Raw genomic sequence first — 27,999 nt, forward strand, 5'->3', positions numbered from 1 at the left:
GTCAGGTCCCACGTGGCCAGCCTGTGGCTGCCCCCTGCAGGGACGCCTGGGTATCCAGGGGCTTAGTGGGGTGGAAGCCATTCCCTGGAGGCTGGGGGTAGGGGTTGCTCACTTAGGTGGGCAAAGCCTGCAGGGGCTGGTACAGGCATGGAAGGTGTGGCATGTTCCAGGACTTTGGGGTTCGCCTCTAGCTCGAGTCAGCCTGGGCGGATGTTCCCCAGGAGCAGGTGCGCCTCGGTTCATCTTTCTGTGCCGATGGTGGAACCTCATGTGGGAGAAAGATCTTGTCCCGCATGAGCCCCTCGATCAGCCCAGGGGCTCCCTGCCCCCACAGAAGACTCGTGTCCCCGATTCACACATTGCCCTTCAGGAAGTGCCACCAGGCGGGCGGAGGTTGGGCGAGGCCTGCAGTTGGGGGCGGAACCTGCCTGGAGACGGCCCGTCACCCGGGGTGCACCCCGTCCCAGGGTCTCAGATGGAGACGTGGGCTCTCTGATACCTTCTCTCCCACCTCCGAGCAGGACGGCGAGAGCAGACTGCTTGGCGTCGACTGCATTTCTCCTCAGTGTGACCCCCTGCACGTGGTCCTCCTATCAATTCCTGTCGTCCATGCCAGAGTCCAGGCGCCATCCACACGTCGCCCCAGAGAAGGGACAGAGCTCGCACTCCTGTGAGCTCATCATATGCCCCCACTGGCCACCACACGCCCACCGCCCGTCCTCTAAGGGTCGCAGCGTTGGTGTTGTTTCCACTGTGGAGATGGTGCAACTGAGACCAACCAGAGCTGGGGTCTGGAGCGGATGCGACCTTAAGTTAACAATGATGGCAATGTCAGTTCATATTTTTAAGCATTTATTGACTCAGTGCAAGTCTTCTAAGGACTTTCCACCATCATCATTGACTATTCACAGGAAAACTATTTAGAAACCTCATCATAACCATCATTTTCAGGGAAGAAAAAATTTATTCAGAGTTTAACAACACAGAGGAGGGGACAAGGGATGCTCATAGTTCACATCCAGCCTGAGGGGTCGTTTTTGCTGGAGCTGGCGGGTCGGAGGCCTCACACCGATGTAACCAGCGTCCTCCCTCCCGACAGGGTCCATGGTGAGGTGCTGCTGCCCCGGGACGGCGCCATCCTCTCCGTAGGCCATAGACTCTGGTTACCACCAGATGAAAACCCCAGTGTCATCTGTGAGACAGGACAGGACCACAGTGTCCCTATGCTCTGTGACGGCGGTGTCGCTGGCTCGGATGGAGGGCTTCCCCACGGGCTCTGTGGAGGAACAGAGGTGGTCAGTGACTGAGAGCGGGCTCCTTCCTCAGAGGTCTCAGCCACTCACTGTCCTCAGTGAGCTCTGTGGACGTCACCGAAGGATGGCCCTCATCTCTGCAGAAGGACAAGTGTCTTTGTTAAGGTGACAACGTGTACGGAGAGGGCTGCAACTTCTCTCTGACCCCGGGCCCCCGGGGTGAGCCCTGACCTGTCCTCATGGACATCTCTGTCATGTCAGCACCGGGAACCTCCTTTCAGCCCATGTGTCCTGCAACCTCATGCTCAGGTGGAACTTTTTTCTTCCAAATTTTTTGCCCCTTTCCTAAAACTCTTAGAATTCAAGAGAGATCAGCTCTTGCACCTCCTGTAAACTTCATGCACGTTGCGGAAGGCAGGCTTGACAATTCTGTCCATTCCTGGGGCCAAAGAAACTTTTCTGAAAGTGGGAAGGCATCTACTTCTTGTTAAATAATTTACTAGACAATATAAACAGCCCAACCCAGTCTTTATGATCTTGGACCTGGAGAGGTTTCATCTCCAGGATTTTTCAATATGAACAGGACTTTACTCCCTGGTCTGTGGGTTGAATATCACGATGAAGGAAATCTCTAAAGAGAAGTGGTTACTGTTTTAACAAAAAATAGGAACTGTAGGAAGAGAAAGAAACTGCTCAGCATGGTAAAGGCCACACGTGAAAGCCCACAGCTGACACAAGACTCCACGGAGAAACTCTGAAAACATTACTGAGATTGTGAACAAGGCACAAATGCTGCTTGCACTATTTCTATTCACCGTAGTACTGAAAGTTTGGCCAGAACAATCAGGCAAGAGGATGAAATAAAAGGCATATGAATTGGAAAGGAAGAAGAAAAGTGATATCTTTTAACAGATGACATAATTTTATATGTAGAAAACTCTAAATATTCCACATACAGAAAAAAGAAAAACTGTTAGAACTAATGAATTCAGTGAAGTCTCAGGAGAAAAAATATCAACAGCATCATCTTCGTTTCTTTACAAAAACCATGACCAATCCCAAAACAGAATTAAGAAAAAACAATTTCATTTACAACAGTATCAGAAAGAAGAGAATACTTAGCAATAAACTTAAACAAGGAGGTGGAAGATGTATATACTGAAAACTATGTTTCTGAAAGAAAGTAAAGAAACAAATAAAGGAAAAGACACACATGTTCATAGATGAAAGACCTAATATTGTTAGAATGTCACTATATCCCAAAATATCTACATATTTGATATGATCCTTATTGAAATCCCAATGACATTTTTGCATAAATAGAAAAATCCATCCTAGAATTCATATGAAATTTTAAGGGACCCCAAATTGGTGTGACAGTCTTAAAGAAGAGCAAATCTGGAGGTCTCACGCTTCCTAATTACCTAAAACTCACTACCAAGTAACCAAAATATTGCGGCAGTGGCATAACGACAGATAAATAGACTATGGAATACAGGAGGGACTCAGAAATAGAGCCTCCATGACATGAGCAAATGGTTTCAACAAAGAAGCCAACACCATTCAATGGAGAAAGGACAGTCTTTTCAACAAATGGTGATGAACAACAATATCCATTACAAACACACAAAGTGGACTGTTGTCTTACACTGTACACACAAATTAACTCAAAATAGATTTAATGCTAAAGGCAAGACCTAAAATTATAAATCTCAGAAGACAACGTAAGGAGAAGCTTAATGACATTGGATTTGGCCATGATTTCTTGAATATGACACTAAGAGCACAGGCCAAAAAAAGAAAAGATTGAACTTTGCAAAAATGAAAACTGTTCATCAAAGGACACAGTCAGCAGAGTGAAAGGTGACCTATGGAATGGGAGAAATACTTTGTAAATGATATATAGGATGAGGGGGTTACTATCCAGAATAGAGAAAGAACTACAACTCAACAACAACAAAACCAAATAGCCAGGGTGAAAAATGGGGAAAGTTCTTGAACAGGCATTTCTCCAAAGAAGCTGTAAAAATGGCAAATAAGCACACAAAAAGATGTTCAACATCGCTATCAAAGCTCTCAGGGCCAGAGTTGTTGCTTGTGATGTGGAGGGCGGGTAACTCCGCTGTGCAGATAGCGGAGAGGACATTGCCCTGTGTTGCACCTTTGATTTCTCCAACGGCTTCTTCAATCACAGCTGGCACCTCTCACCTCTCGGCCAACTTGAGTCCTTAAAAGAATAAGGCAGGTCTGTGTATCTCTGGACAAATGCATGAGCATCTGAGCACTCAGAGAACAAAAGGCCTTCAGCTCTGTGGCTGGGAGAAAGCACAGGCTTTCTCAGGTGTCAGCTAAGTATCAGGGTGTGAGCATCGGAAGACAGAGGCCTGGGAGCCAGCGACCACACGCAGCTCTCCTGGTTCCTCACTGACCAGCTGACTGCCTGGCCGAACAGGGGCCGTTCCTTCCAGTGGCACAGCCCTCCATCACCCAGCCGAGGCGCGTTCCTATGAGGCACCATTTCCCAGGCCTGGGGTTCGAGCAGAAAATATACACAGGGACCGTGAGCAAGCTGGTTGCCCACCGATGATTCAGGCCCCTGGGCCAAGAGGTGGGTCAGATCTTCCCAGGTGGGTGTGACTGACATGAGCCAGTGAGCCAATAAATGATAGAGCAGAGTCCACGGAATAGTCTAGAAAAGAATGAGGTGAACAAGCAGGAGCTGACTGTGCAGCAGAGCCACGGTCTCTGCGCTTGGTCATTGAAGTCTTTCTCCCTGCGCTGCGGGCAGGTGGGGACTTGTGCAAGTGCGGGAGGGTGACAGAGGGCAAGTGGCGAACGTGAACCTGCTGAGATTCTGGCTCCTGCAGACCATTTATTTTTGGTGGCCATGAGACAGAAATATGGAAAGAAGTTAAAATTTTCCCCTATGTGAATGTATTACCAATACCCCAGGGCCTAGGACCAACTGCAGGAAGCAGTATTTCTCTTGAGAGCGGCAAGGGGTCTGAGACAGGGGTCTCAGCCCTCAAGAAACAGGGAGCCTGGCCCCATGGCCAGAATTCCCACGGCTCTGCATCCGGACTCCAGTCTCTAAAGAGATTTTGGACCATTCGCTCCTTCACCATTCACTCCTTCCCTCCTTCATGACAGAGCCATTGAGTGCTGGTCCCTGAGCTGGCTGCGGGTGTGGGGTGGGGAGTGAGAAGGCAAAGTCCTTTCCTTCATATCTAGTGGGAGTGACACAAACACATCGGGGGGAAAAATAAGTGATTTCGAGCCCAGTGCGGGGAGGTGTGGATCGGCCACTGAGGGGGAGGCCTGGGCATTCCCAGCACTGACTGATTGTTACTGCAGGTAATTTGCTTCTAGAAAAACACAGATTAATTCTCCATTTCCTTTCACTCTCCAGACCAGAATCTCTCCCTCTGAGTGAGGACACCTATGAAGACAGGGGCTGAACCAATGGTTGGTCTAGGGATCCACAGACACCGAGTAAGGCCCCCAGGACAGAAGACAGACCTCAAGTGACTCTGATGAGCTTCTCCTGGTCTGTGTGACTCTGCCTTAGTGACTGCATCTCCCCGGGCCTCAGTTTCTCCTCAGAGGATGAATATTTGTCTGTGAGGTCGTCAGTATATTAACAGTAAAATATTCACAGTATCGGACCTAAATCTTGGGATGGGGCGCTGCTCAAGTCAGAGGCGCCTGTAGCCGATCGACTCCGAGAGAGAACCCCCCGGGCTGAGCCCGGGTGGACGAGGAGCTGCCTGGAGCCTCTTCTCTCCTCTGTTTCTCCCTGAAGACACTGACCTTCCTCTAAACTCTCCTAAGTCCCCCACGGCAGTCCACAAATGGCCTGGTCACCCTGTCCACCTGTGCTCTCCACACAGTCTCCGGTGAAGGACCAGGCTCCATCCCGGCCCAGATGTGGCTCTTGGGGTGAGCCCTGGCTGGTGACCAGCTCGACGGCCCTGCGGCCCAGGCAGCTGGGAAGTCATTGCTCCCAGGCAGCCCTGCCCACAGACCAAACCCAACCTGACACAGGCCTCCAGGAGCCCTGGACCAAAGGTCTAGGGAGGGGCTGACGAGGCTGAGCTTCTCAGTGAGGATCCCAGGGGCCCCTCCGTCCAGGCCCTGGCTGAGCCCTGCAGGGTCTGTCTTAGGGCCATGGCCCTGGGTAGAAGCCCAGGGGGCTGGAATGAGACTGGTCTCCCTCTGCTGAGTTACTGCCATCAGACTGGCCCTCCTCTCTCAGGTGAATGTCTCTGCTGGGCTGGAATCTGGGAAGTACACTCTGATCTCAGGGAGTTTGTCTCTGCTGTGTGTGTCCTGCACAAAATACCCAAACGCAGCCCGGGACGTGATGCAGAGGGGGATGGAGGCAGAGTCCAGGGCTGCCAGTCCTGTGTGTGAAGCAGAATTCACCCCACCCGATACCCAGAGCTCAGATAGCGATCACTCACAGTATACGTGGAGCTGTCCAGTTGCTCTGTCACCTTGAAAATTTCTCTTTATGGCTAGTAGAGTGTAGTATTCTGTGTCCTCCAAGGTGACATTCTGGAACAGCAGGGATCCATTGGGGTATATTGTCTGTCGGCCACTGTATGCAGGGCCTGGGTGTATTTCTTGAGTCTCTATTACATATGATGCAATATGATGGTTGCTGTCCGTGCTCTCCCCTTTGAACCAGACATAACCTGCAAGGAACTCTGGCCGATTGTGGACGAGGAGAAGGACATCCTGCCCCACAGTAGCATTGGTCGAAACAACAGTGAGCTGGGCAGTGGTGGGCGGGCTCCAGAGGGTTAAGAGTGAGACTAGGAGGGAAGAGAGAAATTGATCAATATTTGGGTCTCTTTATGGGGATGGAAAGGTGAGGCCCTGGGTCCTAAGCAGGTCTCTTCATCTCTCAGCCTTGGTCTGTGTGAGTGTGTGTGAGGGTGTGTCTCCCATGGTCAAGGTCAGCACCTCTGGACCTGTTACTTTTTCTGTTTCACATGTTCTTCCCCAGGTGCCTGCCCAGGTCACCCCCTCACTGCCCTCATCCCCTGCTGACACTCAGAGGTGTCCTTGGGAGACACCTTCACTGACCACCTCTTCTAAAGACCCTGTCGTCACTTTCTGACCTGTGCCTTCTCTGTTTTCTTCACAAAGCTTGTGGGTACCTGACATCACACCTAGATCTCTCCTTGTCCCTCTCCTCCCCATAGAACATGAGCTCCATGGGGGCGGGAGCTCGTCTGACCTTGTACCCCCAGTGCCTGCAACAGGCTGCAAGTACCTGCCAGTGAATGAGTGTCCCCAGGGTCCTGCACTTTCTGGGGGTGTATTTGCCCATACCTGAGGTTTGGTAAGGACAATGTTTAGCACCCCTCATTACGTTCCCCACCCCTGACATAACTTGTGATTACTGTCATCAGTTTCTAAAACTTATTGTTCAGAAATTATTAACTTTAAAAACATAGAGCAATCAAGCTTTTCCCGCCCCTCACCGCTTTCAGATCATGAGAATTTCCTGTTGCTGAGCCCCCTCCCCATCCTACTCTGTCCTCTGCCCTCCCCCTCAGGTCCAAGCAGCAGCCCCCTGGCCGTCTCAGAGCGCTGTCCTCCCCAGGGGACTCAGCCAATCTCTATCTCCCATCCTCCCCCAGGGATTGTCCCCTTTTTACCCGCCAGCAGGAGCCACTGCCAAGGGACACGCCCTGAAGGGGATTCCATGGTGTCTGCTGCCTGCTCTGTCCTCCCTCTGCGAGAAGAGCTTCAGCTCCAGAACCGCTGCAGGCACCTCAGTCCTGAAGCCCGGGACTTGCCGTCCTTCCTCCCAGGGCGCTGTCTCCTCCCGGGGCAGGAGCGCTTCCACAGTCACGTGGGGGGGCGGGTCTCTGCCGGGACCCTCCTCCTCCCTCCTCTCTCACTCCTGAGTCTCCTATCCCCTTTCCGTCAACATTTCTGTTCCCTGGGAACGGCTGAGGCATCGGCTCCTTTAGCTGTGATTCTCCCCCCACACCCACACCCACACGGGACAAGCACAAGCCTGTGCTGTCCGGGTTCCAGGCGACCTCCATAGCCTTCTCTCATCACTTGGGACTTTCCCCCTCAGAACAGGAACCTGGGGTCACGTCAGGAATTCTTGTCACAGGGAAGTCACTCCCATTGTGCATCAGAATCACCTGTGAAACTTTGTAAAGCTTGGGGTGCCCAGGTGATACCTTGGAAATGCTGCTTCGGCTGTCCAGCCAACGTGAATGGCAGGCCAGGCTAACGCCCTGTGAAGTGGGGGCAGAGAGGGCACGTCTCCAGATTTTATTCAAAGGCAGATTCTGACTCGGCAGGCGTGCGGCGGCCCCGAGAGTTTGCACACCACCCTGGCCTCTGCCGTGCAGCGACCGTGGGTCTGCCGTGAAGAGAGAGACCCAGGGGTCCCCAATCCTGGAGGTTACTTCCACTTTGGACACAGGAACCCAGCTGGGGCTCCGAGGCTTTCCCACGCTCTCCGGTGTTTTGGGAAGGCTGAAGATCCTGTAGGGTGAGAAAGGGGAAGCTGAATAACATCGGGTGAGGGGACTCACTTGCCCTATCCAGGCGTCACCAGCCTGGCCTCTGCTTCCAGGACAGAACGTCTCAGGAAAACCTGCAGTCCCCGAGTGTGAAGGGGGAGGCGTCCTGTGTGTCCTGGGAGGTGAAGACTGGGTTTGTGGTCAGGTGGCTGTGGGCACCATGGCCCTCAGATTCCAGGTTTCGGGGAGACCTTCCTTCCCCGTGGCTTTTGGCTGCTCTGTGTCGCAGAGCCTGTCCATGTGCTCCCTGCAGTTCGGCGCAGCCTCTGTCCTGTGCCCTGGGGGACTTTCCTGCGGTCACTTGCCTTCCCCATGGGTGATGCCCGGCAGGGAGTGGGGAGCAGCACTGTGGCTTCTACAGAGCAAGAGTGGGTGGAACAGAGCAAGCACTAGGGAGGGGCCCAGAAAGATCTGTCTATAGAAATTAGGCGCTTGTTCCACCTCCTTGGCCAAAGCCAGGTTTTGTCTCAATGTCTCCCCCTAGAGGGCACAAGGAGACCTGCAGCCAATGTCAGGGGCTGCACCAGGGACGCTGACCAGGCTCGAGTGTGAGCAGACCCTGAGCCCTGGGCAGAGAGGTGGGCTGACCTCCAGACTGAGTGAACAGTCGCCCCGGGTCCTGGCCACTGTGGGTCCCATGCTGCTCGACTCCATCCCAGGGCAGGGCAAGCCCAGTGAGAGGACAGGCACTGTCCAAAGGAATCGTGATCTAATATCAGAACTGTCTCCAGGGGTACTTGCTGTTTCAGGAGCTCCTTGTCCCCCAAATTTCAAAAGGGCCTGTTGACAGGTATCATGAGGCTTACAGGGGAGGTGCCAGCCTGGACGGCTGATCCCCACAATGCCCTGTGCCCCCATCACAGCATTAGAGTGTTACATCCAGGTCATCCGTGTCCCTGTCACCTGCTCTAAGTCTCCCCACAGGCCCCAGGAGCTGGAGCAGCTTCACATGGAGATTGTCAGGAGACCCTATAGGTTCCTCTGTTAGGGGAGGGGAAGCCCCCGTAAGACCCTAAGACCCTCAGCCCCTCTGAAATGGAAGCAACCACGGATCTTGGGCCCTCCTGTCCCCTCCTGCATGGGAAATTCTCCTTGTTCCCCAGGACACCGTGGGCTGGTGAGAGGTTTTCAGGGACCACAGGCAGGTGTCCCCCAGACCAGGGACCATGGGGACAGGGGGTAATCCCCTGATTCCTTTGAGGTCAGGATGGGCTTCTTTCTTCCCTGGTAGTAGCTCCTCCTGAGGTGGAGGATCCAGTTTCTGCCAGGTCAGGTGGGAAGAGGAAGGACATAGGCTGCTCACAGGCCCCGGGGAGACGAGATGTCGCTCACAAGGTGGGGACGGGGAAGGCTGTGATCTTTGGAGAATGAATGGAGTGAGGATGTTTCAGGACCTCGAATGCCAGGTCTTTGAGTCACTAAACTCAGTACAAGATAAAGCAGACAGAGTTTTTTGAAAAGAGCCTGTGCATAACAGAGCAAACCAGAAAACAGAAGTCGCGCTCCCCAAGGGGTTCTTTGAATGGCTTGTACAGGGGCCGTGGGGAGGGTGGAAGGCTTGGGCTGAGGAGGGTGCCAGCTGTCCCATGACTCACCTGGTGGCAGCTGATCGTGGGGTAGTCACAAGATGTTTTCCACAGTCTCAAAGGGCCTCTGCAATAATGCTTGCAGAAACATTCTAGTTTCTATTTAATTGACAAGGAACTATTTTCCAAAACATGTTGTTAAGAAAGGATATTATCCTACATTTTTTCTTTTAAGGATGTTAGGTTAATTTCAACTACGGAATTTTGCTAACAGCAAGGAGTCATAGCCAGGCCTCCAGAAGATGGACTTCTTTTGGTCAAGAAGAAATCCAGACGTTACCCCTATACTGTCCCAAGACCCCTTACTGTTAGGAGACCCTGTACTCCCTCCTGATTGGACAAGGGGCCAGGCTCATCCCTGGGACAGCCATGGGCACATGCTGGCTTCCTCCCGTGCTGACACCGGTGGCCTTGTGTCTATAAGAAACATGCTCTGACCCCAAGTGCCACACGGGGTGACAGGCTTCCCTTGTGAAGTTTCCCTCAGCCATTTAACCGCGTCTATTAAGCATCTGTGGGGTGCAGACAGGCAGAGCTGGGTATGGGGTTTGGCTGCTCTCTCATCCTCCTAGACACTGTCACTGGAGGGAGGCTCCTGTTCAGGGTCCCTGCCTGGGCACAAGGACTGGACCTCCTCATCTGCCACCAGCAGTTAAGCTCAGATGCCAGCGCCTTGGCTCTGCCTCCTACTCTCACTGGTTTCCTGGCCAACCTCGCATCCCGCTTTGCCCTGCCCAAGGCCTGGCACAGGGTACTGGTCCTCACAATGCCAAGCGAGCAAACCCTGTACCTCAGGTAACCCTTCTGGCCTGGAGGGAAGAGCCCAGTGATGGGATGCGGGCCCTGTAGTGGGAAAGCAACCAAATTTGGTGACTGCCACCTGTGGGGACCTGGTGCAACCAATTCAGCAGCAACAGGGCGGGTGTTCCTGGGGTCGAGGAGAACCTGAGGCTGGAAGTGTCTGGGCGCGCCCAGGATCTGCCACGAGGTCTGAGCGCATGCGCATTGGTTCCTTTGAGTAGGGACTGGCCTTCAGGGGCTTCTCGTTGCTGGGGAGGCCACCTAATGGTCGCATGGAGCCACAAACAGCGAGGCCCAACCTACCAATCAGTGCCCTGGGGCCATCCAGGCACAGGGAAAGCCTCCAGGACTCCTGCTGTCTTGAGGACCAGGGGACTCAGGCCTCGGGTTGTCCTGCTACTGTCCTTAGGCAGTAGGATCTGGGTAAGGGCCAGGGAGCTGCCTCTGGTTTTGTAGGTGAGGTTTAAGGGGGAAAAGAGTATTAATTTCTTCTAGGTCTCAAAACTGTGGGTAGCATGCTAACACTTTTTTTTGCGGGGTGGGGTGTAAAAAGCCTGTTACAAAAAATACTTATCCTATGACCCATTTCTGTACATATTACAATGTATTGTAAAACTACATGATATATTAGTTACATATACAAACAAGGAAAAAATATCAGATAGACCCTCCCCCTACAGGAGAGCAGTTATCGGGGGAGGGGGCTGGGAAGAGGAGGGAAGGGGTGAGGAGGTGGTGGGGTTTGAGTTTATGTAATATTTGCTTCTTCTCTTGAAAGGGAGATCTGAGCAACCATCTAAAATGTTCACATCTGTGAGATCTTGGAGGCGAGCAAACGGATGACTGATATAATATTTTGTGTAAGTAGGAAATGTTTCATGATTAAAAGGAAATACATATACAACATCACTCCATGTCAAAAAGTCTAATTCTCTCGTCTTAAACCCATCTGCTGGCTACAGGGTCCTTCCCTAAATAGATAAAACATGCTGGAAAAAACAAATGATGACATAAATTGTTTCCATTCTTTAAATTGTAAAAGATGTCAGCAGAGCCATTCTCTTATGTATATATTTGCACATTTGTCTTACTCTTTCAATAGATCAAATTAGTAAACATGAGAATTTCTCAAAAAATGAACACATTTTAAATTTGGCTAATATACTAGCTTGTTTCTCTTAAAAAGTTTGATTTTTGCCTGTGATGCACAGCATTAACTAACCTCACCAGTCTGTGCTGAGGGATAAAGGGAATTAAATAAAACAATGTATATAAAATACTGGGTACAGTGTCTGGTATATAGTATGAGGTCAATAAAGGGCAGCTCTTATTATTACTGGCAAGTGGATTTAAAGTCAGAAGACTTAAAGCTAGAAGATTGTGATAATTTAAAAATCAATGCATACACCTACCAGGCTAAAGTTAAAAAATGGTGCTAACACCAGATGTTGGCAAGAATGCAAATTATTCATACATTGCTGGTAGAAATATAAAATGGTACAGCCATTCTGGAAAAGTTTGGCAGTTTGTTTTGAAACTAGACATGCAAATATCATACAGTCCAGCAATTAATTGTATCATTGGGAACTTATTCCAGAGAAATGGAGATTTAAATTTACACAAAAACCTGTACAGGAATGTTTACAGCAGCTTTATTCTTAATTGCCAACCACTGGAGGCAACCCAGCTGTCCTTCAATGGGCGAACCATTGAAGAAACTGTGGCACATCCACACCACTGAGTGCTACTGATGGAAAGGGAGGGAGGGATGGAGGGGAGAGAGAGAGACAGATTACTGATATATGCATCAACCTGAATGCATCTCAAGGGGATTATGCTGATTTTAAAAAGTCAATTCCAAAAGGCACCATGTATGATATGACATGATTCTATTTACATAACGCTTTTGAAATGACAACGGTACAGAAAATTAGAACAGACTGCCAAAAGCTGCCAGGCAGCCAGTGGTTAGGAACCGAGCGAGGCTGCCGTGGAGGCAGTGGGTGGGGCAGGAAGATGGGCATGGCCACGAAGGGCCGCAAGGAGGGGCCCTGGTGGTGTTGGAACTGCTCTGTATCTTGACTCTGGTGGTGGATTCCTAAAATTCCATAGAAAGAAATACACATGCGGGCATGCACACACACATATAAACTGGTAAGATCTGAATCATGAGTGGATTGCGTCAATGTTAATGTCCTCGTTTTATATTAATGGCATGTTTTATATTAATGTATTTAAACGACCGTGTTCTTTTATATTTTGTATTATGCTCTTTTGTTATTTATCTCATTCATCTTTATTATGAATTTTCAATTTGGATTTTTAATTTTGTGGATATTATTTAATCCTGTTTTTAATATTGTGTTTATTAAGCAAAAATTTACATTTATTTTAACTTTTGTGTTTTTATATGTTTTAATTCTTTCCTATTATTTTTAACTCATATACTGAAGCGTTTCAAAATAAACTGCTGCTGAAATACTTGAAGTGGTGAAAAGTAAGGACCTGAAACCAAAATTACTCTATCCAGCAAAGCTATCATTTAAAATGATAAGCAAAATAAAGAGCTTCCCAGACCAAAAAAACCCCCCAAAAAACAAAAAACAGTTAAACGAGTTCATCCACATACACCAAACAACTATTTCAAGAAATGTTACAGGACCTGCTTTTAGAAGAAAAATAGAGGGAAGAACATAGGTATAAAGAAAGGTAGCAATAAACTAGTACCTATCAATAATAAACTTAAATGTAAACAGATTAAATGCTCCAATCAAAAGACATAAGGTAGGTGAATGGGTAAGAAAACATGACCTATATATGCACTGTTAATAGACCCACCTCAGAATAAATGATCTACACAGACTGAAAGTGAAGGGATGGAAAAATATTTCACGCAAATGGAAACAAAATAAAAGCTGAGGTAGCAGTACTTATATCCAACAAAATAGACTTAAAAACACAGGCCATAAAAAGAGACAAAGAAGGTCACTACATACTAATAAAGAGACTGATCCAACAAGAGGCTATACCCCTTGTAAATATATATACTCCCAATATAGAAGCACCTAAATATAAAAGAAAATTTGGTGTACATTAGGGAGAGGTGGACAGGAATACAGTCAGAGCAGGGGATTTTAACACCCACAGTCATTGATAGACATATCTTTAAGATGCCTCCCCACCCCAAAAAATCAACACACTGAATCAGAGGGATTTAGTTGATACTTACAGAACATTTCATCCCAAAATAGCAGAACATATATTCTTCTCAAGTGCACATGAAACATTCTCAAAGACAGCCCACATGTTAGGACACAAAATGTCTTAACATATTTAAGACCATTAAAATCGTATCAGTCATTTTTTTTGGATCACAATGGTATGAAATTAGGAATCATCTGCAATTAAAAAAAAACAACTTTAAAAACATTCAAAAACATGGTGGCTAAACAGCATATTCTTCAACAATGAATAGGTTAACAGTGAGATCAAGAAAGAAATCAAAAGTTAACTGGAAACAAATGAAAATAAACACATAGCAACCCAAAATCTATGGGACACAGCAAAAGCAGTCCTGAGAGGGAAGTTCATAGTAATTCAGGTCTACCTCAAAAAGCAAGAAAAATCTCAAATAAACACTCTAACACTACACCTAAAAGAACTAGAAAAAGAACAACAAACAAAGCCCAGAGTCAGTAGAAGGAAATAATAAAGATTAGAACAGAAAAGAATGACATAGAGACTAAAAAAGTAATACAAAAGATCAATAAAACCAAGAGCTGGTTCTTTGAGAAGATAAACAAGATTGAAAAGCATTTAGCCAGACTCATCAAAAAAGAGAGGAGCCAAATAAATAAAATGAGAAATAAAAGAGGGAAAGTAATACCTTGACATTACAGAAATAGAAGGGGTTGTAACAAAATACTATGAACAAATATATGCCAACAAATTCCCCAAACTGGGTAAAGTGAATAAATTCCTAGAAATATACAATCTTCTAAAACTGTATCAGGAAAAATCAGAAAACCTGAATAGACCAATTACAACTAATGAAATTAAAGCAGGATTCAAAAAACTTCTGCAAACAAAAGTCCTGAACCAGATGACTGCATAGGTGAATTTTACAAAACATTCAAAGAATGATACCTACTCTTCTCAAACTATTCCAAAAAATTCAACAGGAGGCAAGACTCCCAATCTCCCTTTACAAGGCCAGCATTATCATACTTTCAAAACCATATAAAAACACTACAAAGAAAGAAATTTATAGGCCAGTATGCCTGATGAACAAAGAGGCTAAAATCCTCAAAAAAATAAAAAAATTAGCAACCCAGAACCAACAATACATTAAAAAGATCATACATCACGATCAAGTGGGATTTATTTTTGGGATGCAAGGTTGGCACAATATTCACAAGTCAATAAATGTGATATCTCACATAAAGAAAAGAAAAAAAAAATCATATGATCTTATCAACTGATGCACCAAAAATAAGCATATGATAAAAAAATAAAAATCCAGAACCCATTTATAATAAAAACTCTCAGCAAGGTGGGAACAGAAATGGGGGAGGGACTGAGCTATGCATGTGTGCTGCCCTGGCAACTGGGACAACAGGTACAGGATCCAGCAAAACAAAGAAGTGTGAGGGCGAGGGACGTGATCGGATGGAGGACGTGATCGGATGGAGGGACATTCCCTTCCATCCGCGGCTGCTGCGTGGGGGATGAGGGATTCGTGGGAGCAGTCTTTAAATAGCAAGGCAAAGGGAAACACCACGTGCTTTGCAGCCTCCTCCCCTCACTGGTCGGGCAGAGGAAGCTCAGGCTCCCAGGCCAGTAGGAAACCATGTGATCTGGGGAGGTTCCTGGTACACCTCCCCAGCGCTCCACGTCCTGCCTGTAGTGCCACAAGTGCAGAAGAGAGAAGGGGAGGGGGCCCAGGCTGACAAACCCTGGGCGTCTCATGGCCACGTGGCAAACCGCACACACCTCCACCACAGAAGCCAGGCCCAGCCTGCGGCCCACACGCACTCCAGCATGGGCCCTGACAGCAGGGCTGCCGCAGCCTGTCCTGCGGTTGCTCCTGCCAGGCCTGGCTCTGCAGGCCTAGGGGATAAGAGGAGGGGCCTTGAACCCACTATGACCAGAAGCATGTTTCAGCCACTTGTGTCTTCCCCAAGGATGGTACTTTAAAAGCGAAAGGGAATTTTGGGTGCAACCTAGGGCCTACCTGGCCTAGCAGAGGGTGATAGGGTTGTTTTTATGATTGTGCCTTATTTGCCAGGGAATGGGTTTGGGGGCAGAAACCAGCTGTCTTTACTTCAAATTGCATGCTTAGAAGATCCCTTTTTCCTTTCCACCAAACTCTGTCTGGAGTTTTTCTTGGTAGGCGATGGGCAGGATCCCCAGCCAGTCTCACCCTCAACTGGCTGGGTTCAGTAATAGAAAATGGCGACCCATATAGGACCCTAGCCAGCTGTGGCAGGTCAACCGCCCTGAGGAGTAGGACTGTGGAGTTTCTCAGTTGCTAGGAAATTCTCAGCATGGCTACTGGAGGTGTTGGCTGCTTAAACATGCCTGGCAGGTTGAAAGGAAACAGGTCTGGGAAGGGAACACACTCTGGGAAGGAGGAGGGGTCACCCGAGTTCTAGGACTGCAAACCAGCGCTCAAGCGAGAACTAGATGGGCTTTGGGCAGGCCACTGCTTAAGGTCACTCTGTTGGAATAATGGAGTTGTGGATGGAGTCGCGGATGCCAGTTTTCTATGTTTCCAGGTTATCTGGGTTCTCCCGGTCAAAGGGTTCGGCCTGCTGTGTATTTGGGCCGGCAGGGGCTGTTCGGGGTTGGCTCCTGGAGGGCGCCCCGGATAGAATTTTAGCATACTGGGGCACAGGTATTACCCAATATCCAAGGAGGTACTGGTTTATTATTATAATATTTTGTAGCCTATGTACGTTTTGCATTGTGGGGAAAGGTGGCCCTTGCATGGTTCACTAAGTTACCATACCACCATGCACTTGAAACAGTACTGCCAACAGTCAGACGAACGGAACAAAACCTGTTGTGAAGGCATTTATGTCATTGCATAATAGGATTTTACTAGAAACAGAGGTCCACTTCATGGTGCAGAGAAGGGAAGAGACCTTGAAACCTCTTCTGGATAGTACATAGGAAGAACAGAAGAACGAGGAAATAGGCCTCAATAATCCCCTGAACCCAGGGGACACAGGGTTAGTAGCAGGAGAACCCCCTCCCCGTTGCCATCCCCACCACAAGCTACCTCTGAAATAGAGCTCAAAGAGGCCACAGCCCCACCCCAGTAGGACAAAGGATGGGTCTCCCCCTCAAAGACCCATCAGGGCACCCAATCTGGCCAGGGAGCCTCCCAAATCAGAGCAAGCCAGTTCTTTCTGTGGCAATGCCCTATGGGCAGGGTAACTCAGGAAGGCCTGCCTGCTGGCTACTATTGGGCCCATCCTCTGTTCTCCAATTTAGACTTACTGAATTGGAAGAGCTCCAACCCCTCATATAGGGATGATCCTCAGAGAATGGCAGATCTTATCACCTCTATTTTTAACACTCATCATCCAACATGGGCAGATGTGCAGGCTCTCTTTAATATCTTGTTGACTGCAGATGAGAGAGACTGGTTATAAATAAGGCTAACAAAGGGGACCAACGTCTCCACCAAGAGAAATCTAATGGGATCCCTGACCCAGCTGGGGCAATTTCCTTGACAGAGCCTAAGTGGAACCCAAATGAAATGGGGGCCTAGTCTTCCTGGACATTACCAAAAGTTCATACTGGAAGGGCTTAAGAAAGGGGTGGCCAAGCAAAAGCCTATGATATAGGCCTTTCAACAAAAACCAAATGAAGACCCTTGCAAATTTTTAGAAAGGATCTGTGAGGCCTATATAAAGCACACTGATGCTGACCCACAGGCACCAGAAAATGTGAGAATGGTAAACATGACTTTAATTGTGCAAAGCACCCTACATACTAGAAAGAACCTCCAGGGTTCAGGCAGGGGATGGGGAATGAATCCCTCTCAGATGGTGGGTATAGCTTTAAAGTCTACAGTGCCCAGGAAGCAAGGACAATAAAGCAGGCCATGGTGTTCTTAGAAACAGGGTGGTGAGACCACAGGAAGAGGCAGGACCCTAAAGGAAAGAGGAGCCCCACAGGCGCCAATCAATGTGCCTATTGCAAGGAGCAAGGTCACTGGAGAAAGGAGTGCCCAAAGCTCCAAAAGGAAAGCAAAGATGAAAACCCTCGCCAAGAAATACTAAAAAGGCGACAAGAGTGATGATGAATGAGAAGGCCCAGGGGCCCCCTTGGACATCCCCCGACTTATTACTATTTTCCCATAGGAGCCCCAGGTACAGGTAATGGTGGGGAACAAGCCAATTGATTCCCTTATAGATACAAGAACTATACATTCAGCGTCGAATACAAAATTAACTAAGAAACGTTCAGATGCAGTAATGGTTACTGGAAAGACTGGACGATTACAAAAACAGGTGTTCCTTCAACCCCTAGGATGCCAGCCTTGGGATCAGAGGACTGTACATAGTTTTCTCTACATGCCAGATGGTACCATTCCATTGCTGGGTTGAGATTTACTTTGCAAACTGCACAAATAACTTTTTCTCCTGAAAAGCGGCAATTATGTATAGAGGTTCCACTGGAACATGCTTTCCAGCTCCAGGTGCTCCTGACTTGCCCAGAAGGTCCTGGAGATGAGCTCTTCCCACCTGAGATCTATAAACAGGTCGATCAAACCATCTGGGTGGATGAAACTCCAGGTTTCCTAGTGGATTCATAGGTTTCCTTACAGCACTCAGCACAAAACAGACCATCATTCAGTTCGGAAATCTCCCAGAAGGTTGGACAGGCACTGCAAATGCTACGGAAACTACATGCATCTTGGAGAACTCAATCTATGGGAAAGAGTGAGAAAAAGAATCACACATTAAAGAAGACCCTGGCAAAAAAAAAAAAAAAAAAAAAAAAAAAAAAAAAAGCTGGGAAACATATTTGAAATGGGACCAGGCACTCCCTTTGCTCCAAATTAGGGTGGCATTCAGAAGTGGGCTTGAGGTAAGCTCTTTTGCAATAGTTTATGGGAGACCTTTCCAAATCTGTTTTAGGAACACCCCCTTTAGCTTTGGGGCACAAGTCAAGAATTAAACAATATATACAACATTTAGGGCAAACACTAACCATTTTGTGCAAGTTTGCTCATTGCAGGTCCACCCATTCCAGCTGGGAGACCGAGTCTCACTAAAGACCTTGAAGACTCAGGTCCCTGAGCAGCAGCTGGCCGAACAACGGCGCTGATGATGTCCTACTAACAACACACTCTTCTCTAAAGCTCACAGGAATTAAGCCTTGGACCCACCATACATATATAAAACAGGCACCATGTGAAGAGGATTTGAATCCTGCTGCTGTGATTGATGCTGGAAAGGAAAACTGGACCTGCACTACAGAAGGAGATTCGAAAATTCTCTTTCACAAGGAGACAGTGACCCCCAATGCAAAGCGACAATGTTCCTTCATTTTACTTATGCGTTTGCAAATCGAGGGACTTTTGGCTACCTGATCTGAATGGCTAAAGAAAGTTGTGAGAGTTTTAATTTGAAGTGAAAGCAACCTCCGTTCTTGGTGCTCTGTGATCTTATGGCGACTAAGGGGAACTTAGCTGTTTTGTCTCTGCCATTTGGCTTCATGCCATTTGGACCTCGTCTGGGTCATCTGTGGTACCTGCTGGGGTGAGAGAATGTCTCTGCCATCTGGGCTTCTTGCCATCTGGGCCTTGTAAAGGTTGTCTGCAGTACCAGCTGGGGCGAGAGCAACAAATATATGTTGTTTGGCCTTTGTGCACCTTGGAACTAGGGGAGGTCACCTGTGTGACCTGTTAGTGGGACCAGTTGGTGTGAGACAAGATTCTGAGGCTACTTCCAGTCCTTCCCCACCTTTTTGTTCTGAAACCATCCTTACTTTGGCTGTTTTAAAAACAAACTGAGGTTTCTAAAAGTCAAAACTTCACAATAAGTTGGAAAGTAGAGTAACAAAAGATATAAAGCATAGAAATAATTGTGAATATTGGACGTTAGTGCAGCTAACTGTCCTCCAAGTTTGTTTTCACTTAGAAGCTGACGTGAAGGATTTGTCAAATTGTCAATGCTTGATGCCACTCCAGCAAAGGCACTCACTGCAGCTGAATGTTTTCTCAAAAGAGTCTTGCAGACTTGGAGACGGTGTAGGCCCCACTTGAGAAGCCCACCTGCATCTCTGCCTCCTAAGGCCCAGTGGTTTGACCGGACTAGATGGATGAGTTGGTGAAGGAGGGGGTGGCCTACTGGCTTTGTTTTGAAACTGCCTTTCTTTTCTGCCTTAATGGTTTGGACAGAAAAGGTCCAGAAGGGTTAAAAGGGGTGGCACTGTAAGAGTCCCTACCTTGGTTATTTAGTTATTGTGATTCTGATTGAGCCTTCTAACCCTCTTGCAAAATCTGTTGCCTCCAGAATATGACAAGGATACCAACTTCTACAACAGTGCCATCCTTTGGACATCATGCATGCCACCTTCCAGGGACAACCAAGTGACCGGAACCTTGCACAATCCTTCTCCCTCGTGTGAAGACTCCCCTCCACTCCAGACCCCGTGTTAGGGACCTCTGAACCAGGGAGTAGGTACAACTATGCCCTTCACCAGCAGGAAGTAGTTATGGAAGAACCAGGCTGTCATCCATTTGCCCTTGCATGATTACAAGTGTCCAGAGTGTTAAAGAAGGGAGTTGTAACGAGGGACATGCCTCCCAAGAAATGGGGGAGGCGTTGAGCTGTGCCTGTGTGTTGCCCCAGCAACTAGAACAACACATGATCTGAAAAAAAAGAAGCAAGTTCGAGCTAGAGAGGTGACTGGATGGAGGAACATTCCCTCCCATTGACTTCTGCTCCTCAAGGATTATGAGGGAAGGTCTTTAAATAGCAGAACACACACACACAGCTGTGAGCTTTGCAGCCCCCTCCCCTGCTGGTCAGACAGGGGAGGCTCAGGCTCCAGGCCAGCAGGAGACTGAGCCTAGGGAGGTTCCCGGTGCCCCTCCCCAGCGCTCCAGAGCCTGCCAGGAGCACAGCGAAGTGCAGGAGAGAGAAGGGGAAGCAGCCTCGGCCGGCCAGGCAGCAAATCCCATGCCCCTCTGCCACAAGAGAATCCCAGCCCATCAGCCATGAGAGAGCAGCTCACACACACTCCAGCAGGGGCCCTGACGGTGGAGCTCCTGCAGCCGGTCCTGTGAGGCCTGCTGCCAGCCCGAGCTCTGCAGGCCGGGGAAACAGAGGAGAAGTCTCGAACTAGTCATGACCCCAAGGATGCTTCTGCCGCCTGCATCTCTCCCTAGGACAGTACTTTAAAAGGGAAAAGAAAAGGGTATTTTCGGTGTGGCCCAAGGCCAGGCAGGCCTAGCAGAGGGCGGTAGGGTTGTTTTTGTGATTGTTCCGTATTAGCCAGGGAATGGGTTTTGGGGCAGAAACTGGTTGTCTTTATTTCATATTGCATGCTTAAATAAAAGTTTCCCTTTCCCTTTCACTGAACTGTTTTTGGAGTTTCGCCAGGTAGGCAGTAGGATCTGCCCCACAATGGCTGGATTTGGTAACAATACCGCAACATAAAACGGCCTCATATGAACAACCTACAGCTGACATCATACTCAATGGGCAAAAACTCAGAATGTTTCCCTTAATATCAGAAACAAGAGAGGGATGTTCATTTTCACTACTCTTATTTAACATAGTACTGGAAATCCTAGCCACAACAATCAGACAAGAAGAGGAAGAAATAAAATGTATCCATATTGGAAAGGAAGAAGTGAAAGTGTCATTATTTATAGATTACATGCTATGTACAAAACCCTCAAGATTCCACCAAAAAACTACTAGATCAATAAACAAACTTGGCAAAGTAGTAGATTGCTGACATTTTTATACAACAGTAATGGGCTATTAGAAAGAGAAACTAAAAGTGAGGGACCTGGGAATAAATTTAATCAAGGAAGTTAAAGACCTATGCTTGGAAAACTATAAGACAATGAAGTAAAAAAATAAGGAAGCTACAAATAAATGGAAGCGTATACTTGGTCATGGTTTGGAAGAATTTACATCATTAAAATGTCCATGTTACCTAACGAATCTATAGATACAACACAATTCCTACTAAAATGCCAATGGCCTATTTCACAGATCTAGAACAAATATTCCCAAAGTTTATATGGAACCAAAAAAGACCCCAAATAGCCTCAGCAATCTTGAGAAAGAAGAGCAAAGTTGGAAGTGTCCCTCAACTTAGGAAGGAAGAGACTCTGATGCCTAAATCTAGAAAGGGGTCTTCAGCATGCAGTTGCTGGGGCCGCTCCACCTCCTCGGTGCCAGGACTGCCTGCCTGGCCCATCAGGGTTCTTCTGCCAGCTCCAGTTGGACAACGGCTTGAGAAAAATTGTAGTCCGGGACCCGGAAGCTTTCAATTCATCCCCTACTTACTCCTGGAAGTAGAATCTAGATACTCAGCTGGGTGGAGACACTGACTGTGTAGGCTTAAGCTAATGTGTGCTTGTGTCTTAGTTTTTAACAAAAATAAAGCTTAAAAAGTAAAATTTTTATTAAAGCCTATAAAACAAGGATATAAAGAAAATATATTTGTACAGCTATACAATGTGTTTTGTGTTCTAAGCCATGTATTACTATGAAAGAGTTGAAAAGTTAGAAAAAAAAATTTGTTTATAAAGTTACAGTAAACTGAGGTTGATGTATTTTTTTCAGGAAAAAATGTTTATACATTTAGAGTAGCCTAAGTGTACAGTGTTTATAATAAAGTCTACAGAGGTTAGTGTACAGGAATGCCCAGGGCCACCTCGTTCACTCACCTCTCACTCAGTGGCTCACCCAGAGCAACGCCCAGTCCTGCAGGCTCCATTCATGGTAAGTTCCCTACGCTGGTGCACCACTTTTGATCTTTTGTACTGTATTTTTACTGTACGTTTTCAATGTTTTGCTTATAGTATTCAGTATGGTAACATGATGTACAAGTCTGCAGCTTAGGAATGATAGGCTAGACTACATGGCCGAGGTGCGTAGTAGGCTGCACCTTCGAGGTTTATGTAAGCACTCCCTATGATGTCTGCACAATGACAAAATGGCCTAACACCACATTTCTCAGAACACATCCCAGTAATAGGCAACGCGTAACTGCAGATACGCCTTGCAAGAAGTGTTTTTAAAAAGTTCTTCAGAGGAAAGGAAAATAATATAGGTCAGAAACATAAAGAGCATTTTTGAAAAAGGAAAAACTAATAAAATTTTTACTTAATTTATCTAACAGAAAACAATTTGTTTGAAACAAAAGAAACAATGTATTTCATTATATAAGCTTTTCTACACTCACTAATGTATCTTTATACATAAGTAAAATGAATGACAGCAATGACACAAAGGACAAAGGTAAGGAATTAGAATTATTTTGTTATTATAAAGTATTCACATTACTCGTGAAATAGTAGCGTTATTTGCAAGTGTACTTCGATTAATTGTATTGGGTTGACCAAAAAGCCTGTTATATTTTTTCAGTAAAATAAAAGCCGTATTTTTCATTTTCACCAAAACTTTATTGATTTGGATATTCTGAGTATGTCAGCTATTTCCTCCTATTGGCTCCTAATGGGCAGAGGCCAGAGGTGCTGCTAAACACCTTCTAATGCATAAGACAGCCCCACAGAAAGAGTTATTTGACCACAACGTCAGTGGTACCAGGAAACTTCGAAAACCACTCTTGCCATATTCAATCAGTCACAGCACCTTCACCAAATTTCAAAAATCTTTTGGATTTCAGTTGCATTTTTACCTTTCTTGAAATAATAAAGCAAAATACACTGAAAATGTTGCATATGTTCTTCCATCCTCCCATATTAAGCACATCCAGCCATATTAAGATGGCTAAAAAAAGTTCACTGATTTTGGCAAGTTGTTTTATTTTTTTTTACTGCACACTGATATGACAGCTTCACAATACAATCTAACTAAACTGTTTTGAATGAAGTTAAAGACAACTAAGCTCTATTAGAGTCATCATACAGAAAAAATATAACAGATTTTTTGGTCAACACGATATACCCTGATATTAAACCTGGCTTTTGGGGCAATGTTACTTTAGGAAAGGTTCTTAAATGTCACCCAAAAAGTATTAATTTACAACTGGCTTCCCTCAGGGGTGCTGCACAAAAGAAGCCCAAAAGATCTCAAGAATTTATCCGCTTGGACAATTCAAATAAAAAAGTACAACTACCACATGTGGAACTTACGTTTGGCCCCAACAATAAGGCCAAGTAAAGGGGAAAGGAACACAAGATTCCCAACGGAATTTATTAAATGAAGAACAGGAAGGACTTCCCAACTTTGGGAGATGCTGATAAGCCGCTGGGTCAGGTCACTCGGCTCAAGGGCTAATCCAGTCGCCGACCCCACCCTGCCAGCAGGTGATAATTAAATCCAGGGTCCCAGGTCAGCAGAATTCAGGTGACAGAGCCACCACCTCCCTCCCTGAGATGCTGGACCCCCGGCCTTCCATTCCAGCCAACAACAGCTCTGAGGAGACTAATCTCATTCTGAGGGAAACGAAGCAAATCATTTCTCAACCACACACAGTCCCAGGCGCTTGCGAAGTGAACGTGTTTCCGCTTCTCTGGTACCTCTTTATTAGGGTCACTGGGCCTTCCCTAGTGACCCTAAATCAGTGCACTCAGTTTTGCCAGCAGGGCAGAGGCGAGGCACCAAGAATTACAGAGCAATCATAAGGTCAAATAGCTGGAATTCAGAGGACGAGAGGACAAGAATTGACACAGAGGAATAAGAAGCTGATGAAACCCAAAGCCTGCTCATTTCAGCTCACCCCACAAGGGTTTGAAATCCTTCAGAGTTTTCACACAATTTACAAATTCATTTCAAGTGGCTTAAATACAATTTATATGGAATAATCACATTCTTCACAAGAATTTAAAAGAACACTATACAAACACAGCTGAAAGCTACTGTGATTTCCACCGGCGTCAGGCACTTTCCAAACACCTTAAGAACCAAAGCAAAGCCCAGGAGGACGACACTGCAGTCCACTCATCGCTACCAGCTGCTACCAGCTGGGGAGCTTTCACACCTGCCAGTTTCCCGGGGGAGCCGCTGTGCTGAGACCTCATTTCCGTGTGTCTACGTGACAAGGGGGGCTGAGGACAGTGAAAGCCTGTTCTGTGGGTGCTGATCAGAACAGGTTTCAATGGTGAAAATGCCCCAAGCCTCTGGTTAGTTGGGACAACATATTGCCTCTTTACAGCGGTTCCCACTTTATGCAAGAAAACTGCCAGAAGCTACACTGAAGAGTCCTGCTCACTTACCTCGGTGAAGGTGCGGAGCAGGGCGTTTCCACAACCTGAGTCTTTTTGGCATCCAGCGTCTGGAAGTGGGCTATGAGAGCTTCAAGATCTTCCTAAAGGCAGACAAGCAATCACACATGAGACGTTTCCTTCAACCCTACTGTGGGGTCAGAAGCCGGGGGCAGCCTTCCCTCTGTCCACGGGCAGAATCTGGCCCGTGCAAAAGTACTCAGAGCTTCACCTTACAGGTGGTTTTCCTGGAAGTGTGGATGCTTCCACATATCATCCCATTCCGAACCCACACACTCCCCCCAAAGGACACCCCCAAACGCTCTTCTACTTAGACAAGCCCACACTGACTTCACACCTCCCAGAAACCCAACACTGGGCAACACCGCCGGCCTGCTTTGCTGTCTGCACAGCGGTATCAGAGATGAGAATGCCTGCTCACTTATTTTTTATTTTGTTTCCATGTCCCTCCCACCAAAAAAATAAGAGCTCCAAGCAAAACTTGTCAGCTTGGAACGGAGCCTGCACCGAGGGCCTGGCAACTATGCGCTGCAGCCACTCTGTGGAAGAGGGTGTCTTTTTACAACTGCAAACAGCACAGAAGATTTGCCTGCCCAGCTGGGAGCATTGGAACCTGGTCTTCCTATCCCCCTTCCAGTGCCTGTTTTCCTCTATGAAACACCCCCCTGCTCCCCGAAAGGCGATGCATGACCTGTGTCTTGTGGGGAAAGCCCCTTCTATACTTATTCTCTACTTCAAAGCTCAGCTCACGCTGGGACCTGGGATATATCCCCTGCCTCCTTCCCTACCGCCCGCCCTGGCGAAATACACACACCCAAAGCTCTCTTTCCCTGGTTCCACATGCCACACTGAAGGTAGGTGAGGTGGCCTTCCTGCACCTACAGACACTTGCAGACCATTCTTCCTTCCTCTCCAGCCTCATTTCCCACCCTGCCTCCTCACCCCAGGCTTCACTGGCTTCCTCTCAGTTCCTTTAATCAGAACACATTCCCTTGGCCTGAAGAGCCACTTCCCCCCCTACTTCACCGTGTATACCACCTTCACACTCTGGAACTGGGTGCTCATTACTCTCCAGCACTTTTTTTTTCTTTTTTTAAATTATTGATTTTAGACAGAGAGAGGGAGAGAGGGAAGGAGTGGGGGGGAGGAAGAGGGAGGAAGGGGGAAAGAGAAAGATCGATCTGTTCCACTTATTTACGCATTCATTGGTTGCTTCTTGTATGTGCCCTGATCAGAGATGGAAGCCAAACCTTGGTGTATCAGGATGACGCTCTAGCCAACTGAGCAGCCTGACCAGAGCCTCCAGCACTTCTTCACATTTTTACTGCAAATATAGAAGAAGGTCCTCGAATAACATCATTTTGTTTTATCACTATGAGATGCCACAGGACATTGCCTCTTATTTGTATCAATTAGCCTAGAGTAAGAGTGGTTTCAGTACAGAGCCACACCTTAGAGATATCATGGGTTCAGCTTCAGAGCACCAAAATAAAGCAAGTATCGCAATAAAGCGAGTCATAATCTTTTGGCTGCTGGAGGGTCTTACCTTCTGTTCGTTAAAAAAAAACAAAACAAAAAAAACGAACACAACTCAGCATCTGTCAAGCACAATAACACAAGGTTTGCTTGTAGTATGTCAGTTCTTTTAAAGTCACAGAAGCCATGGATGGGGCTAAGTGAAGACTTGCTGTCCTGTTTTCACAGTTTTCAGTTCCATGTGAATCGTATCACACTGAATATTCTCTTCCAACCTGGTTTCTGCTACACAGCTGGGCACACTGAATCCACTCACTTTCACCGTGGCAGAGCTACCACTCCGTCACAGCTTCTCTATCCAGCCTGTTCATGAACACCCATCACAGTCGATGCCTCTTTCTTTATATAAACACTACTGCTCTGGCCATTCTTGTACCTGTCCTTGTGTAGCTGGGGGAAGTTCTTCCAAGGTAAACCTTCTGGTGCGTAACTACTAGGCTGCCGCTTCCACCAGTCTAGAGGTCGACAAGGTAGGGTCCAAAGTGGCCCTGCCAATTTTCGCCCTCACAGCGCCCTACGAAAGAGTCCATTATCCTGCTCCTTCTACGTGGGTACTTAGTTACATAACTGCTGTCCTGCTGAGCGTCCTCCCCAATGCCAAACCTGCTGCACTGAGTACTCAAGACAAATTACTGAATGACTGGGATTTTACAGAAAGACCTGGAAGGGCGGGGCGGTGGGGAGGCTGTTGGGAGTCACAGGTCGCTCAGAGCTCCTGGTCCAGTGTCTTTCACCTCAGAAATTATCTTCCTTAAGGTGGATAAGGCGAGAGGAACGAGAGGCTGGAATGAGGAGCGGCCGGTGTGAACGCAAGAGCGGCCCTCCCCGTCCTCGTGCGCGCCGGCAGTAACGCCTTCCTGTATGCACTTAACCCCAGTCATCCGAGGACAGGTGTTTCCACCGGTGTCTCCTGTTGGGAGCAGGCTTGGTTGCTCCACTCACGGACGCCACAGGCTCTGCCTTCCGGCGACCCGCTTCAACTCCCACTTCTTGCCACTTCACAGCTGTGTGGCCCTCACAGGTGTATTCGCATTTCCTAACTGTCGGATGGGAACGCCAAAGCTACCTAACTCACCTGCTTGTGAGGATAGAGCCCAGAGGGCACAGTGCCTGGCACACAGCAAACACTCAGGAACCACGATCAACTGTCCTGATAAAAGCCATGATAAGCTTAGCGAGCCAGAGAACAAGTCTATAGAAAGCAGGACGCTCTCAGCTCAGCCCTGCTCCACTTGCAAACCCTACTGAGAAAAAGTGAGAGGGAGGAAGACAGGAAAGAGGGAGAGCAAGAAGAGAGTGGTGACAACCATCAACTTTTACGGGAAGCCCCAAGAGTTCCACTCACTGCACGGACGCCTACGCGGTAACACTCTCCGTCTCTTAAAGATGAGCAGTGATCACTTCTCGACCTTTTGGTTAAGATCAAGTGTAGTATCTGTTCTTATCAGTTTAAAGATGAGCAGTGAGGCTCTAATGTTAAGCCCTTGGTCCCCAGATCACGCCCCTTGCAAAGCCGCGCCCGCTCATCCCCGGGTCCTCCTGTACTAACTCCCCGCCGCTCCAGCACCAGGCCGAACGAATCCCGGCAACGCCCGGGACACAGGAGCAAGGTAGCACGCGCACAGCCGGACGCGCGCTCGGGGTCCGTCCCGCCAGCCCCGCTCACCTCCTCCTTCCGTGAGCGCTTGGACACCTTTTTTCATTCTGGCGACCGTCTTCTCTGCGCCCGGCCCTCCTCCCTCTTCTTTCCTGTCTTGCCCGTTACGCGGGTTTTGAATGGCTCCCGTCCTCCTAGGATACAGAGCGGCGCACGG

The 27,999-nt window shown here is 47.6% G+C and overlaps 1 long non-coding RNA gene and 1 pseudogene across 1 annotated transcript; one reads left to right on the top strand and one right to left on the bottom strand.

Moving 5' to 3' along the window:
• Positions 1-908: 908 nt before the first annotated feature.
• LOC129083140 (uncharacterized) lies at positions 909-27,999 on the bottom strand. The gene is made up of 7 exons (XR_008530465.1): positions 27,852-27,999; positions 24,641-24,732; positions 17,955-18,140; positions 13,427-13,595; positions 7,424-7,772; positions 5,717-6,070; positions 909-1,276 (listed from the first exon to the last, which is right to left on the bottom strand). It is a non-coding gene; the product is annotated as an uncharacterized LOC129083140 (long non-coding RNA).
• LOC129083241 (uncharacterized) lies at positions 27,582-27,692 on the top strand (annotated as a pseudogene).

This window comes from Pteronotus mesoamericanus, unplaced genomic scaffold (assembly GCF_021234165.1).
Source record: "Pteronotus mesoamericanus isolate MK-2021 breed Mesoamerican mustached bat unplaced genomic scaffold, CSHL_Meso_final scaffold_165, whole genome shotgun sequence".
NCBI classification, from domain to species: domain Eukaryota; kingdom Metazoa; phylum Chordata; class Mammalia; order Chiroptera; family Mormoopidae; genus Pteronotus; species Pteronotus mesoamericanus.